Source organism: Meriones unguiculatus, chromosome 3, assembly GCF_030254825.1.
Source record: "Meriones unguiculatus strain TT.TT164.6M chromosome 3, Bangor_MerUng_6.1, whole genome shotgun sequence".
NCBI lineage: Eukaryota > Metazoa > Chordata > Mammalia > Rodentia > Muridae > Meriones > Meriones unguiculatus.
Genome location: NC_083351.1, coordinates 18,624,738 through 18,640,012, shown reverse-complemented (window position 1 = coordinate 18,640,012; position 15,275 = coordinate 18,624,738). Strand labels below are relative to the sequence as shown.

The window sequence follows — 15,275 nt, the reverse complement described above, 5'->3', positions numbered from 1 at the left end:
TGCGTCACAATGTCGCCCAGCGGTAGCATTTTGTAGGCAACAAGCCACCTGCGCGTCCATCCTCCTATGGACCGGAAGGAGGTCTGACTGGGCCTACTACGCCTCTTTCGTAGAAAAAAGTGAGAGCTAGGCAGGCAGGAGTTGTCTGAAGCTGCAGAGTGAAGTGACAGGTGTCCGGTCACCCGACAGTGGCTCCGAACTAGCTCCCCATCTCAGGAGTCGAGCTGCTCCCGGCTACCTACCCTGTGGAGCGAGCTGAAGCCTGTGACTCACTCTCCCCCACACCCGACTTTCGGTCCCGCCTGGGACAAGGCGTGAAGGGACGAAACTATCTGCAACTTGAGGGGTGTCCACAGAAAGTTCACAGGCCCGGCCCGTCCCTCACGCACACTAAAGTACTGGCTCTCTGGACTCTAACAAAAATAACTCGCCTTTGAATACGCGTTAGATGAAGTCTCTTACTTTTTTAGCTGATCTTTTTCTCCTCGACCTCGGGCCTCGATTTACCCTTACTCCCACCTCCACCCCACTTGGTTTGGCCTCGCCTCTGTTTACTCCGATTGCGGAAGTCGCTCGGGTGGAGTTCCCGGGACACTGCCTTTGAATACGTCTTTTGCGTACTTACTTAACTGGCATGGGATCGGGACCAATGGGATAGCGGGGAGCCCAGGGCGGGTGCGGCAGGGAGCCAATCAGGACGCTCGGCGGGGTGTGGCTGCGTCCCGGGGCGGGGAAATCACGTAATGGCGGATGCAGGCCGGTGGAGTGCGGCTGGGGGCGTTGCGCGCTGAGGGGGGCGTCCGGCCGGGTAGCGGTCCTCGGAGCGGTGGGCCGGGGCGCACTCCGCGGGGACACAGGCCGCGCTGGGCAGCCCTTCATGTCGCTGAGGGCGACCGCGCGAGGTCAGGTGAGCAACAAGTCCCCCCGGGCGCGCCCGGCTGCGGGGCGGGAGCCCCGGCCCGGCCGGCCCTGCGGAGTCCGGGGCAGAGCCGTGTCTGCTCCGGCCGCCGCCGCCACGGCTCGCGCGCTGTCACCCCTCGGGGCGGGGGTGAGCCGGAGCCCCCTTCGCAGACTTGGAGGGGTCGGCGAAAGTGTGACGACCCGTGGCCCTGCCCTCGAACTCACAAGTCACTTCCGTCTTTGGTTGGGCCTCAGTTTACCCTTTGTGAAAAGGCCTCGCAGGAGTACGTGAATTGGGTCCCAGCAGTTTCCCGAGCTCTTGGACAAGTTCTTGGCCAGGCCGAGCCTCAGTTTCCGTACTCGGGCCGTGAAGTCATTGAGGTGCTCCCCGAGGTCCCTGGCCTACTCCTTGGGGGGTGTTAGGTCTCCGTGTAAGTGTGCACGTGTGCACAGGATGAGCTGGGGAGAGCGGAGGGTTGGCTCTCGGGGCCAGGTGTGCCAAAGCATGGGTGCTGCCCAGGTCGTGACCGGATAGGGCCAGGTCCCTTGGTCCTTTGGGATGAGGAAGTTTTATACCATGGTTCAGAGATGATGAGGAAATCCTTGGAGCCTTTGGGGTTACTGTTGCCGAGTAAGCCCAGCACCGAAGAGGAAGAAAGCCGAGAAGAATGTTAACGGTCGTCCTACTGTGCGCCAAACCTCGGCTCTACGGTCTTGTTTAGTTTTTTTCCAGCTCTTCTTGCAAGTTTACGGGCGAGGAAGCCAAGTTTTAGAGAAGTTAGCTTGCTCGGGGTAGCACGGTAACGTGCGGCGCTTACCAATTGCGGGGCTTTTCTCTGGGAAGCACCCGGGGTAGGGGTAAGTCACGGCTCTCTTAAAGAGTTTGCTCTGTCAGACTTGGAGGGAGGATTCTAGCCCAGAGATCTGAGCTCACTTCTAGTGTGGGGACAGGCTGGGTGTTGAGCTCACCCTTTTCTTACTCTGTGACCTCGAAAGGGCCATTTCTAAGTGTTAAAAGTCAGTTCGAAGTGTGTCAGAACAGCAGAGAATTCAGTTTGGGCCCCACGCAGGTGTCCTGCGGAAGAAAGTTCACAGGCTTCTGGGGTATAGGCTCGAGTTTTGTGTCACGGTGGTGCCGTCTCAGTCTTTCTCGCCTCTGTAAGGAGGCTTCCGTTTTATTGGGAGGGAGACACTGCCCATTTGTCAGTTTAAATTTCTTTGGGTTCCCTGGGGTGAAAGTCCCCATAGCCTGCCTGTGCTTAAGTGTAGCATTTCTTTCTTTGTGCTCTGCTTATCTTTTAGATGAGTGAAGACAGTGGACTTTGAGTAGGAGGTGATTGGGTACCATAGGCCTTAAGTTTTCTAAAGCTCGAGAGCTTTGGCTTAATCAAAATAGTGGGTCCAGCTGCGGGCATTGTTCTCATATGTCAGTGGTGGGGAGGAAAACTGGAGGAGGAAGTTGCTGAGAAAGAGGGCGTTTCTTAGCTGTGGAGCCAATATGTATTTTCTTTGTTTGAAATTCTAAAACCAGAAAAGCAGCAGCTAAAGGAGGAAGGAAGGAAAGAACTTCCAAACCCTGCTTCCTGTCAGAGAGCTTTAAGGACTGTCCTGGGCCGTGTGGGAGGCTTGCCCAGAGACAGGCCATTGAATTGGCTGGTCTCTGAGAATGGTCTTGTAGAGTCTAGAATCCAGAACGAAGTAACTTTAAGTCTTAAATCCTCTAAGATAAGTGTTTAAGGAACATTTTATCGAGTTATCGCTGTGGGTTCATTTTTCCCACCATACCTTCCAGTCTTTGTCTAAATTTTAACTGTCTTTAGCTCTGGCTTTTAACCTAATCTGACTTTGCTATTAGAGGATGCAAAGCCACCATCACTTGAAACATGTGATGTCTTTGGACATTTTGTATCTATGTTGTTAATTATTTTCTTTTTAATGTTGCATTAATTTTTTTGTTTATTTTTGTTGAGTCTGGGTCTTCCTGTGTAACTCAGGCTTACTTTGACTGCACTGTCTTTCTTTGCCAGACTCCCAAATGTTGGATCACAGATATGGGGTATTACCATGCCCCACTTGGGTTTTGACATTTAACTTTTTTTTTTAATGGCTATGAATCACCAAATGGGTGTTAGTAACTTGGGTCCTCTGTGAGAGCAACAAGTACTCTTAACTGCAGAGTCATCTTAAGTCTTTTTTTAAATTTTTCTTCAAGACTGGGTTTCTCTGTGTAGCCTTGGCTGTCATGGACTTGCTTTGAGGCTGGCCTCAAACTCACAGAGATCTGCCTGCCTCTGCCTACTTGAGTGCTGGGATTACAAGTGTGTGTCACCATGCCCGGCTCCCTTAAGTCTTCTTTTATATTTTATTTTTAATTGTCTGTATATGTATATATCTGTGTATGAGTATGTGTGGCTCCACTTCCCGAGGATCTGATTCCCTCTTCTGATCTCAGACAGCCAACATGCACACGGCACATGCGGACATGCAAAAAAGATACTCACACAGCAAATGTTGTACAGCAAAGTTGATTTCAGTATCTGAAAAATAGTGTTATTTAGAAAGCTTTTTTTCTGTGACGTTGATGGGCGTTTTAGGTACCAAAATATATCTTTTAGTACTTTCTCTGTGCTTGTTTTGAAAAGGTAAAATGACCCCCTCCACTTTTTCTTTATTTGTGGTGTTGCTAATGGAACCCCATTGTGTCTGCCAAGCAGACGCACTTTGCAGCTGAGTTGCATCACCAGCCCTCTCTGCCCCCTCTTTTATAGATAATAGTTTATAGGTTCTTTGCTCTTTTTATTTTGTATAGCTATTGAGAGAAATGGTACCTTTTCTGTACACTCAGAGAAGGATTTGTGCTTGCAAAAAGCTGTTTTAGAGCTGTTTTTGTTTGTTGGTTTCTTTTTTTCTTTAGGGGAGGTGCTTAGTGTAATATGGGATAATCACTAGTAAATAGAATTTGGGTCAAATTTTTCTTTTTCCTGGTGTATTGAGACAAAGTCTCTTGTAGCACAGACTTGCCTGGAATTGGGTGTGTAGCTGAGGATGACTTTGAACTCTTTCGTGTGTGGGTGTTTCGCCCTCATGCATATGTGTGTGCACCATGCGCATGCCTGGTGCTGTGCATTCCCTGAAGCTACAGACAGCTGGGAGCCGCCACGTCGGTGCTGGGAGCTGAACCCGGTCCCCTAGAGGAACATCCAGTGAGTGCTCCTAATTGCTGAGTTATTCTCTAGCCCTCAGCCTTGCTTGATCCTTCCACCTCCGCTCCCAAGGTCTGGGTCTAGAGGCTTGTGCCACTGTCTCCAGTGTTGGTGGTGCTGGGGATTGAACCCAGGACCTCAGTGCATGCCAGGCAAGGCCTCGATCAGTTAAGCGACATCCTCAGTGACACTGTTTGCTCTCTTAGCTTTTCTGAGCTACCTCTCCTATAGAATGAAGTTCGTTGTTCGACAATGAAAGATGCCTTCTTCTCTTCTTAAGAATACCCAGGGCAACATAGGTTTTAAGACTTTTGTTCCTCAGAAGACAATGGAACCACTGTGTTGGAAGACTTCAGTTCATCCCCCTGTTTGAATGGCTCCGTAGTGTCTGGTAGGAAGACTTTCACTGGGATGTAGAGAGGGTGTGGAGTGGTGGATTGGAAGTTGCGAGTGGAATAGTTGCGGGTTGGACTAGGGAATAGAAATGATTCTTACCCAGACTCCCGGTGTCTTTCAGTTCATGAAGTGCCGATACTGTTGACAATAATTATAAGACAGTGAGCTAGCATGCTGCATTCTAAGATATGCTTGCGATTCTGAGTAGATTCTACAGGTCCACCAGACTCAGTGGCTCATGCTTTTAATCCCAGCACTTAGGAGGCAGAGGCAGAAGGATCTCTGAGTTCGAGGCCAATCTGGTCCACATAGTTCCAGGACAGCTAGGGCTACATAGTGAGATCTTGTCTGGAAAACAAACAGCAACACAAAAATTCAAGTCAGGTAACCCATGTTATATATTTCTTTTATGTCTGTAATTCCTAAAGAGCAGAGCTTCAAACTGGTCATATGAGGATTTTCCATGAAAAATATGCTTATTAAGTAGGAATGCTGATGTCAGTACAGAGCCAGGTTAAGAGTTGTTTATCTCCTATTTATTGTGGTGTGTGTGCGTGCATGCCACAGAAGGTGTTTGAAGAGTTTGGAGAGAGGAAAGGAAGGGGGAGATGATGTAATTATATTATTTTTAAAAAATTATTAGCCTCCCCCCCCCAAAGTCAGATAAGGTACGAAACTGTGTTCTCTGACTGTGTGCTGCTGCTCCTGCTGCTTCTTTTTTTCCCCAAGATACAAGATTGAGTTTTTCTATAGCACTGACTATTCTGGAACTCAGAATTTACAGCATCTGCCTCCCAAGTACTGGGATCAAAGACATGCACCATCACACCTGGCCTTCTTCATGCTTTGGGGGAGGGGGCTTTTTTTGTTTTGTTTTGTTTTTTGAGACAGGTTTCTCTGTGTAGCCTTAGCTGTCCTGAACTCACTATGGCTGGCTTACTGTGTGCTTCTTAAGAACAGGATTTAATGCTATTCTCTCTCTTTCTCTTTCTTTTTGGTTTTTCAAGACAGGGTTTCTCTGTGTAGCCCTGGATGTCCTTAACTCACTTTGTAGACCAGACTGGCCTCAAACTCATAGATATCCATCCGCCTGCTTCTGGATCCTGAGTGCTGTGATTAAAGGCTTGAGCTACCATGCCAGGTTGTTTTTTTAATGGAAGTTGAACTCAGGACCTCATACAAGCTAGGCAAGGCAAGAGCCATACCACAGAGCCACATTCCCAGCCTTTTTTTTTTTCTTTGAGACCGAGTCTCAGTATGTATCTATGTTGACTGTCTTGGAACTCACTATGTAGACCAGGTTGTCCTCAGACCCATAGAGATCTGCCTGCCTCTCCCTCTGCCTCTCAAGGGCTGGGTTTAAAGGCCACCATTGCCCAACTTTGTTGTTCACTTTTGTATGGTCAGTGTATAGCATATAAGTTTAGTAAGTGCTAACTACTAAAAACAAGCTAATTACTTTGATTTATTCTTTCTTCTTTAATTTATTTATTTGTTCATTTACATCCTCCTGTTTTATTCTTTTTTTGTGGTTTTGTTTATGTGATAGGGCCTCACTATGTAGCCCAGGCCAGTCTTGAATTCTTGATCCTTCTGCCTCAGCCTCTTGACATCCTGCACCACCGGGTCTGGCTTCTCTAACTTCCTTTGAGTGGGTTTCTCTTAATTCCATTTCATGGTCAGATTAGAAATTTAAACAGTCTCCTGTTTGTACCCTACCAGGTGCCAGTAGTGGTGTGACATCCCCTCCCCCGCAGTGTGACACCCAGACATTGTTACAGCAACGCTAGAGAGCCAGTTTGTCCCAGCTGAAAGAAAACCACTGAGTTAGCAGGCTAGCTTGGCGGCCTATAGAAGGAAGTGAGTGCAGACATCCTGAGATGGATGCTTGGCTTCTGTTCCTTCTCTCTGGTTATAGACCCCTGTCTCTGGATGAGAAAAGAAATCGAGGGAAATCAGGAACTGACAACTTTAAAATGGCCACATTCTTTTTATTCTGTTCAGATTTTATTTTATCAAGTTAAAATATATTGGAGCAGTACAGATAGCTGAATTATTTATGCAGATCTATGTAAATTCAATTTCTTATCACTGATTAAGATTAGATAGAGTAAAGAGCTAGGACACTATTATTTTTATGAATGAAAGACTCAGAAAGCTTCAGGCCTAAAGATCAACCAGAATTGGGTTTTTAAAAACTTGATTCTTCAGGCTGGAGAGATGGCTCAGAGGTTAAGAACACTCACAGTTCTTCCAAAGGTCCTGAGTTCAATTCCTAGCAACCATATGGTGGCTCATAACCATCTATAGTAAGATCTGGTGTGCAGGCAGAATGTTGTATAAATAGTAAATAAATCTTAAAAACAAATGATTCTTTTTAACTGAAGTTTGAGCTTTCTGGCTAAGATCTATTTTTGCTGTCCCTGCTTAGATACTTTATAACTCTAAAAAACAGGTAGAGGGCCTTCCTGGGTAAAGGCTCTTCCTATCATACCTGAGGACCCAGTTCAGTCTCTGACTGAACATGCTTCATTTCTGCTGCTGTAATGGAATAGCCTGACAGAAAGTGACTGAGGGGAGAAAGGTTTTACGTTTGGCTCACAATTCCAGCTCTTAATCTAGTGAGGCAGGAGTCTGAAGCAGCTAGCCACTTCCCCAGGCAGAACGGAGGGAATGAATGCATTCATGCTTCCATTGCTTAGTTCATTTTCTCTTTCTTGCACAGGACAGGTCGCAAAGCCAGGGCCATGTTGCCATCCACAGTAGGCTGAGTCTTTCCACTTCAGTTAATGCAGTCAGAACAATTCCTTACAGACATGCCCACAGGTCATCCTAGACATGTCTTTCCTGTTTAGACAGTGTTCTGCCTGCACGCCAGAAGAGGGTACCAGATCTCACTATAGATGGTTATGAACCACCCTGTGGTGCTGGGAATTGAACTTAGGACCTTTGGAGTATTCTTAACCTCTGAGCCATCTCTCCATGCCCCCTAGACAGTCTTTCCTTGACATTTTCTTCTGAGGTGATTCTGCAATTGAAACTAACCACCACATAGCCAGGCAGTCCTGGTGCATGCCTTTTAATTTCAGTGCTTAGGAAGCAGAGGCAGGCAGATCTCTATTAGTTTGAGGCCAGCCTGGACTACAGAGTGAATTCCAAATCAGCCAAGGCTACACAGAGAAACAAAAAACAGTCTCAACAAAACAAACAAACAAAAAAACAACGCCCAAAAAAACCAAAAACCTCAAAAAAAAAAGATTTATTATCTTATGTATATGTGTTTTTTTTAAACACTTGTTTTTATATAATTCATTTACTTTTATTTTATGTGCGTTGATGTTTTGCCTGTATGTGTGTCTGTGTGAGGGTGTCAGATCTTGGAGTTACAGATAGTTGTGAGCTGCCATGTGGTTGCTGGGAATTGAACCTGGGTCCTCCTAAAGAGCAGCCAGTGATCCTAACCGCTGAGCCATCTCTCTAGCCCCTGTTTATGTGTTTTGACTATAGTAATTGTATGCTAGTGACCATGGAGGTCAGAAGAGAGTATCAGATCCTCAGATGTGGAGTTACAGATAATTGTGAGCTACCATTTGGGTTCTAGGTCCTCTACGAGAGCAACAAGTGCTTTTAACTGCTGAGCCATTACTCCAACCCTCAAAAAAAATATGTACACATATATACACAGATATTTATAACAAACATATTTATTATCTTATGTATATGTGTTTTTTTTAAACACTTGTTTTTATATAATTCATTTATATATATAATTTTATATATATCATGTATATTTGTTTATAGTTATATAAAATTTATTTATTTAGTTTTCAGGTTATATTTTTTGTTTTTTTTCTCAGTGTAGTCCTGGCTGTCCTGGATTCTCTTTATAGACCAGGCTGGCCTGGAACTCGCAGAGATCTGCCTGCTTCTGCCTCCTGAGTTCTGAGAGTAAAAGTGTACAACACCATGTGTAGCTCTAAACCCAGTTTTGTTTTGTTTTGTTTGTTTGTTTTGTTTTTTTCCGAGACAGGGTTTCTCTGTGTAGCCTTGGCTGTCTTGGACTCAATCGATCTGCCAGCCTCTGCCTCCCTGAGTGCTGGGATTATAGGCATGCACCATCGCTTCTGATTAAACACAGTTTCAGTTACGTTTTTTAACTTAAATTTTTTATTTATTTATTTATTATGTATACAGCATTCTGCCTGCATGTACACCTGCCCTCCAGAGGAGGGCACCAGATCTCACGATAGATGGTTGTGCGCCATCATGTGGTTGCTGGGAATTGAATTCAGGATCTTTGGAAGAGCAGCCAGTGCTCTTAACATCTGAGCCATCTCTGCAGCCCTAAACCCAATTTTTAAGAATAATTTTTTAAAGAAAAACAATCTGGACATGGTGGTACATGTCTTCAATGTCAGCACGTGGGAAGCAAAAGCAGGCAGATCTCTGAGTTCCAAGCCAGCCAGGGTTACATAGTGAGACCCTGTCTCCAAGTAAATACACACATAAAACATTTTCAAGCAATATTGTCTTTTACATTTTTATTTTTGTGGTGTGGGCATGTGTGTGCTGTAGTGCACATGGAGGCCACAGGACAACTTGCAGGAGTCTGATCTCTTCTATGTAGGTTCTGGGGATAGAACTCAGGTTTGTTGTGCTTGGTAGAGTCACATTTTCCCCTGATGGTGCCAGTTAGACTGCACTTGGGAGATAATACACTGAAAGCTGCGCGTTTCTGGAAAACTAAGGTCGGACATGTTTGCCAACATAGCAAGAACTTAGGTGTGTTTATTTTGCACAACTTGCAGCAGACATTGTCCTCTACAATGTTTGTGTTCAAGCACTGTGCAGTCCAAGGACTGGAGGTCTGGCTTGGACGTTAAGAGTGCTTATTGCTCTTCTAGAGGACTCCAGTTCCATCCCTGTCACCCACAACTGGGCCTTACTGTCTCTAGCTTTGGAGAATCTGATCCCTTCTTCTGGTGTCTTACACTTAGAAACATAGAGGCATGTGTGAATAAAATAAAAACCCCACAAAATTGAACAACAAAAAAATCACCCCAAAACTATGATGTTTTAATCAGGATAATGATTTTGCGTTGGGCCGTTTCCATAGCTGTCCTGGAGCTGGAGATTGGACTCCTTGCTTCACGGTAGTATAACATTAGCGTCACTCACATCTTAGTCACCATTAAGGTTGAATCAATGTTGTTTTTTTTTTTTTTTCTGTTTCATTTGAAGTTATGAATGGTACTCTAGAGAATTCAAATGTATAGTCATGAATAGTATCTCAGAATAGTTACCATTTATGCAAATGAAACACACTTCTTAACTTAGAAACCAAACAGAATTGAATTAGAAAAGAGAAGAATAGAAACAAGGATTATACAGAGGGGATGCTGTTCAGATATGGATGTATCTTAGAGCAAATTTGCTCATCATGGTTTCTAGATACCTAAAAATAAACAGGTTGAGACTGATGGGCAAGGCTATTAAGCTTTGCTTATGATATTTGCTTTCAAGCTCTGGTTTTCCTTCTCATAAAATGTAGGAAAACCTGAAGTGTACTCTCTTAGTTGTAAGATTAATTCCAGCTGAATGAAATTAAGGTTCTTATTTTTAGGATATAGGCGCCTTTTTTCAGAGAGAGTTATGGTTCATTTTAATTTCAATTTGAGTGTATGCATACCTGTTTATTACATGCATATATCTCATAAAACTTACACTAATTTGAACTCTGTAGTTGACACAATCGAATAACAAGAACAATTCTTTTGCTCTCAAGTATTTAGAATTACTTCTCTCCCTATGATGCCATTGTTCTAGCAAGCATCAAAGACCCTTTCTCAAAAGAGTTTCCTCCTCCTCTTCCTCCTTTTCTTCTTTCTTCTCCTCCACCTTCTCTTCCTCATTTTGTGGTACTGCTATTGACCTAGAGCTTCACTCCTGACTACTTCCCCAGCCTTCTTTTTGCTTTTTTATTTTGAGCCAGAGTCTTACTAAGTATCCTAGGCTGGCTTCAAACTCCCTCTGTAGCTCAGATGGACCTTGAACTTGCAGTTCTGCCTCAGCTTTCCAGGGAGTTGGGATTGAGGCCTATACTGTCAGGTTTGGCTTCAAAACAGATCTTGAGAAATTGGTTACCTGTGTAGAAGATCTTGGGTCATACTTGTTAGTATTTTTTTCCGTTCATAATGGAAACTGTAGATTCCTAAAATCAAAAGTAGATTTTGGTAAGTAGACGACCAGCTTTGTTCCTCTCTAGCTTGAACACTCTCTCAGGTTCATGGTGATAATTTACAGTACACTGAGCTCGTGATATGTTCTGTTATGGTCAGTCCTCAGCATTTGAGATAAACTTGTTAGTAGCTACCTTTTATATTTTATGAATACATCAGTTCAGAGATAAACTTTTAAAAAAGTCATTCTACTCATGAAGAGCAAACTTGAGACTAAAACGTGCCTCTCCATTTTCTTTTTGGAGATTGGGTCTCATGAAACCCAGGCTGGCTTAGAACTCACTACATAGCTGAGGATGACCTGAATTTTTGATCCTCCCGTCTCTGTCTTCTAATACAGGAATGAGCTCACCTAATATGGTTTTTGTTTTGTTTTGTTTTGCTAGGTTGCCTTGTGCTGCCCTAGAAATCAATGTGTAGCTTAGGGTGGCCTTGAATCCTCATTTTCCTACCTCATCATCCTCAGCAGCTAAGATTATTAGCATGTTCCACCATGCCTGGCTCCCAGTTGATGTATTTATTTATCTATTATCATCATCATTTGGATTATTATTATTAATTTTTTTTTTTGAGACAGAGTCTTACTATATAGACTAAGCTGGCCTTAAACTCAAGAGATTTGTCTGGCTCTGTTGGGATTAAAGTAGTGTCCCACTGTGCTGGCTCTTGGTTTTTAGTGTCTGAGACAGAGTTTTATGCAGCCCAGCCTGACCTTATGCTCGGTGTAGCAAGATTTCCTTGCATTCCTGATCCTCCAGCCAAGTGTTTGAACTGCAGGTGTACACCATACCCTAGAACTACCCACCTCACTTTTATAATTCAGTGTTGCCAGATGATAGTATTGCTGTCTGGTTAAGAATTTAAATTCTGTGGGCTGGAGAGAGGGCTCAGTGGTTAAGAGCACTGGCTGTTCTTCCAGAGGACCTGAGTTCAATTCTCAGCACCCACATGGCAGCTCACAACTGTCTGCTCACTCCTGCTCTAGGGGATCCAACACCCTCACACAAAACACCAATGCACATGAAATATAAGTAAATTAATTCTGAAGCCAGGCATGGTGGTGCACATCTTTAATCCTAACACAGGTGGATCCCTGAGTTTGAGGCCAGCTTGGTCTTTGGAATGAGCTTGAGGTCAGCCGGGTTACAGATGTCTACCTCAAAAAACAAAATGTAAAACAGCAACAGCATAAAGAACATAAATATTGAGCCAGGTGTGGTATGTCATGCTCAGTCGGAAACTTGGGACACATGGGTAGGAAGATTGTTATGAGTTCAAGGCCAGCCTGGGCTATAGAATGAGATCTCTTCCACAGTCCCCCCAAAAAGTTTACTTAGATTTGTATGTAATTTCTTGCGGCTTTTCTTAGCCTGTGTCCTCATTTGTAAAATGCAGGATATATTTTAGAGAAATATTTGGAGGATTAAATTATGCTCCTCCTTAGTCCAGTGCTCAGTGATTGGTAACAGTTGTTACCATAAATCAAGGAATGGCATATTTGGTCAGGCTCATCATCTATCTAGCCTAGATACTTTTCTGTTTGTTTGTTTTGGTTTTTTGAGACAGGGTTTCTCTGTTTAATAGCCCTGGATGTTTTGAATCTTGCCCTGTAGACCAGGCTAGCCTTAAACTCACAGAAATCCCCCTGCCTCTGTTTCCTAAGTGCTGAAATAAAAAGCAAGCACCACCACCACCTGGACTCAGGTTTTTGTTTTCTGTTTTTGTTTTTTTAGATTTATTATTTTGTGTAGGAGTGCTCCATCTGCATGTACACCTGAATGCAGAAGAGGGCATCAGATCCCAGTGTAGGTAGTTGTGAGCTATCCTATGGTTGCTGGGAATTGAACTCAGGACCTCTGGAAGAGTGGACTGTGCTGTCAACTGCTGAGCCATCTCTCCAGCCCCACTGTTTGTTTGTTTGTTTGTTTGTTTTTTCAAATGATACAGAAAGTAGAGTTAGGGTTAGTAATTTAGACAATCCGAGTTTTGCTGGCAAAACCCAAAGCACTGTAGTCAGGAACTCACCGACTGCACCTTCTTCCCGACAGGGTGTTGATCTTGGATACTTGAGTGACATTCAGTTCTTTTCAGCCTCCTTGGTCTGGTGCTTGTTGACCTTGACATCTAGGAGCACACATCTGCTGTCTGCTTCTGGCCGACTGTGTGGTCAGAGTAGACTTGGTGATGGTGAACTGTCAAGCTTTTCTTCCTGAGTGTGCTCTTCTGACGCTTTTTGGAGCCACATTGTCTTGGGCTACCAGAAGTGGGTGATGTTCAGTGACTTTCAGTAATATCTTCTTTGCATTTATTGTCTTTGCTTTGGCTCTGACTTTGGGGTGAGGGTTGGGGGTGTGGCAGAAGGTTCTTATTTTTCTTTGGCACCGTTTCAGTGAAAAGGAAGATTCTATTTGAAGCTTACTGTAGGACAGTGGTCCTCAGCCTTCCTAATGCTGTTGTCTTTAATATAGTTCCTCATGTGGTGACCCCCAACCATAAAATTATTTTCACTGCTACTTCATAACTGATATTTTGCTACTGTTATGAATCATAATGTAAATATCTGTGTTTTCCGATGGTCTTATGAGATCCCTGAGGAAGGGTCTTTCAACCACAGGTTGAGAACCACTGCTGTAGGGCTTTCTGAGGAAGACATGAAAATGCCAATTTCAAAAATTAAGGCTTTGTTGCCTAAAATCCATATTTCTCATAGGAGTTTCTTTGGAAATGTTACCTATGAATTTATGCCACTTTTGAATTTTATTTTTCTTATATTCTACAATCCCCACTTCAGCGGTGATTTTGATTATTTTAAATTCTGGATTGGGAAGTAAACTGCTACTTCTTATTGGGTCTAGTAAAAGCAATAGCTACTGAATACAAAAACATTATATTAGACATTTTCTCTTCTCATAGCAGTCCTTCAGATTATCACAGAAAAGTATCAAAGCCAGGCACTTAGCTGGATGTGGTGGCTCAAGCCTTTAATTCCAGCATTTGAGGCCAGCCTGCTATATAGTGAGTTCTAGGCCAGCCAAGGCTCAACACAAACAAAAAACAACCAGGCACTTAGGAGGTAGAGACAGAACCAGAAGTTCCAGGCTATCCTTGGCTACATAGTAAGCTCAAGGCTAACTTAGACTGCACGGATGACATCCTGCTTCAGACATACAGAAAGAAATAGTGAGGGAGAAAGGGAGGAAGAGAAGGAAAAGAAAAGAGTTTAAGAAAAATTGGATGCCATACGGTTATATGCCTGAAATTTATAAGAACAAAATTTTAAAATTCTGCATGACCAGCATGGTGGTACATGCTTGTATCCTACTAATTCCAGTATTCAGAAGCCTAAAGCCAGAGGATTGTGGATTCAAGGCCAGCCTGGGATATATAGTAAGACCTTGGTAGGTTCTGGGCTTACATAGCAATGATGACAAAGAAAAAAACATTGTTTCCTGATCTCTTTTTTTCTTTTAAGATTTTATTTATTCATTTTATGTATATGAGTGCTTTATCTACATGTACACCTGCAGGCCAGAAGAGGGCATCAGACTCCAGTGTAGGTGGTTTTTAGCCACCATGTGGTTGCTGGGAATTGAACTCAGGACCTCTGAAAGAGCAGACAGTGCTCTTAACTGCTAAGCCATCTCTCTAACCCCTTGTTTTTGTTTTTTTGTTTGTATTTTATTTTTGGAGACAGGGTTTCTCTGTGTAGCCTTTTTGTCCTGAACTGGCTTTGTAGACTAGGCTGGCCTCAAACTCAGAGATTTGCCTGCCTCTGCCTCTCTGAGTGCTGGGATTACAGGCACACTACCACATCCATCTGACTTCTGTTTCATAATGTTTAAGATTTGATGCAGAAATATCTTCCATTTTACCACTTCGTTTCATATTAAAGTCTCTTGTAGGTGCGTCTGTATTTTTAAAAAATTCTGCTTTGTACACAAGCATCTCCGTCCTTTGTTCTTTTCAGTTGTCTTTCTAGACAGTTTCTATTTTCCCTTTTCTGTGTGGCGACAACTGCACATTCTATTCTAGGTACAGACACACTGTGGTTTGTACAAAGAAGAAAAATGTGTCCTGTGTTTCCTAGGCTTCTGTAATAACATCCAGCGTTTTTCTGGCTTTTTGTAGCTATATTCAGGGTAGAGATGAGGGACTTAAAACCCCTTCCTGTGTTCAGAGCTAGCTCTAGAGTTCATCTTCTGATAATTATAATTTAAACTATTTTTCCATAATTACATTACCTTATTTTTATCTACAGGGAGGCTATTTCCCACAGTTTGGACACATCCAAACTTGGACCTTTATACTTCTCTCTAGTACTGTAGATTCCAAACTATAGATTCAATAGTTTATAGATTTCTTGTTTTTTAATTTTGTATGTGTGGTGATATGTGCATGATGCCCATGGAGGCAAGAGGCATTGAACACCCTTGGAGGTGGAGTTACAAATAAATGGTTGTGAGCTGCCTGATGTGGGTGTTGGGAACTGAACTTTGTGCCTCTGCAAGAACAGTCTACCCCCAACCCCCATCTAGAG

At 43.6% G+C, this 15,275-nt stretch overlaps 1 protein-coding gene across 1 annotated transcript in view; it reads left to right on the top strand.

Annotated features, from left to right (window-relative positions):
• The first annotated feature begins 725 nt into the window (after window positions 1–725).
• Window positions 726–15,275, top strand: part of Wasf2 (WASP family member 2) — a 65,088-nt gene continuing 50,538 nt past the window's right edge. The window contains exon 1 of the mRNA XM_021643907.2: window positions 726–907. The gene's annotated coding sequence lies outside the window, so the exon portion shown is untranslated. The remainder of the gene's footprint in view (window positions 908–15,275) is intronic.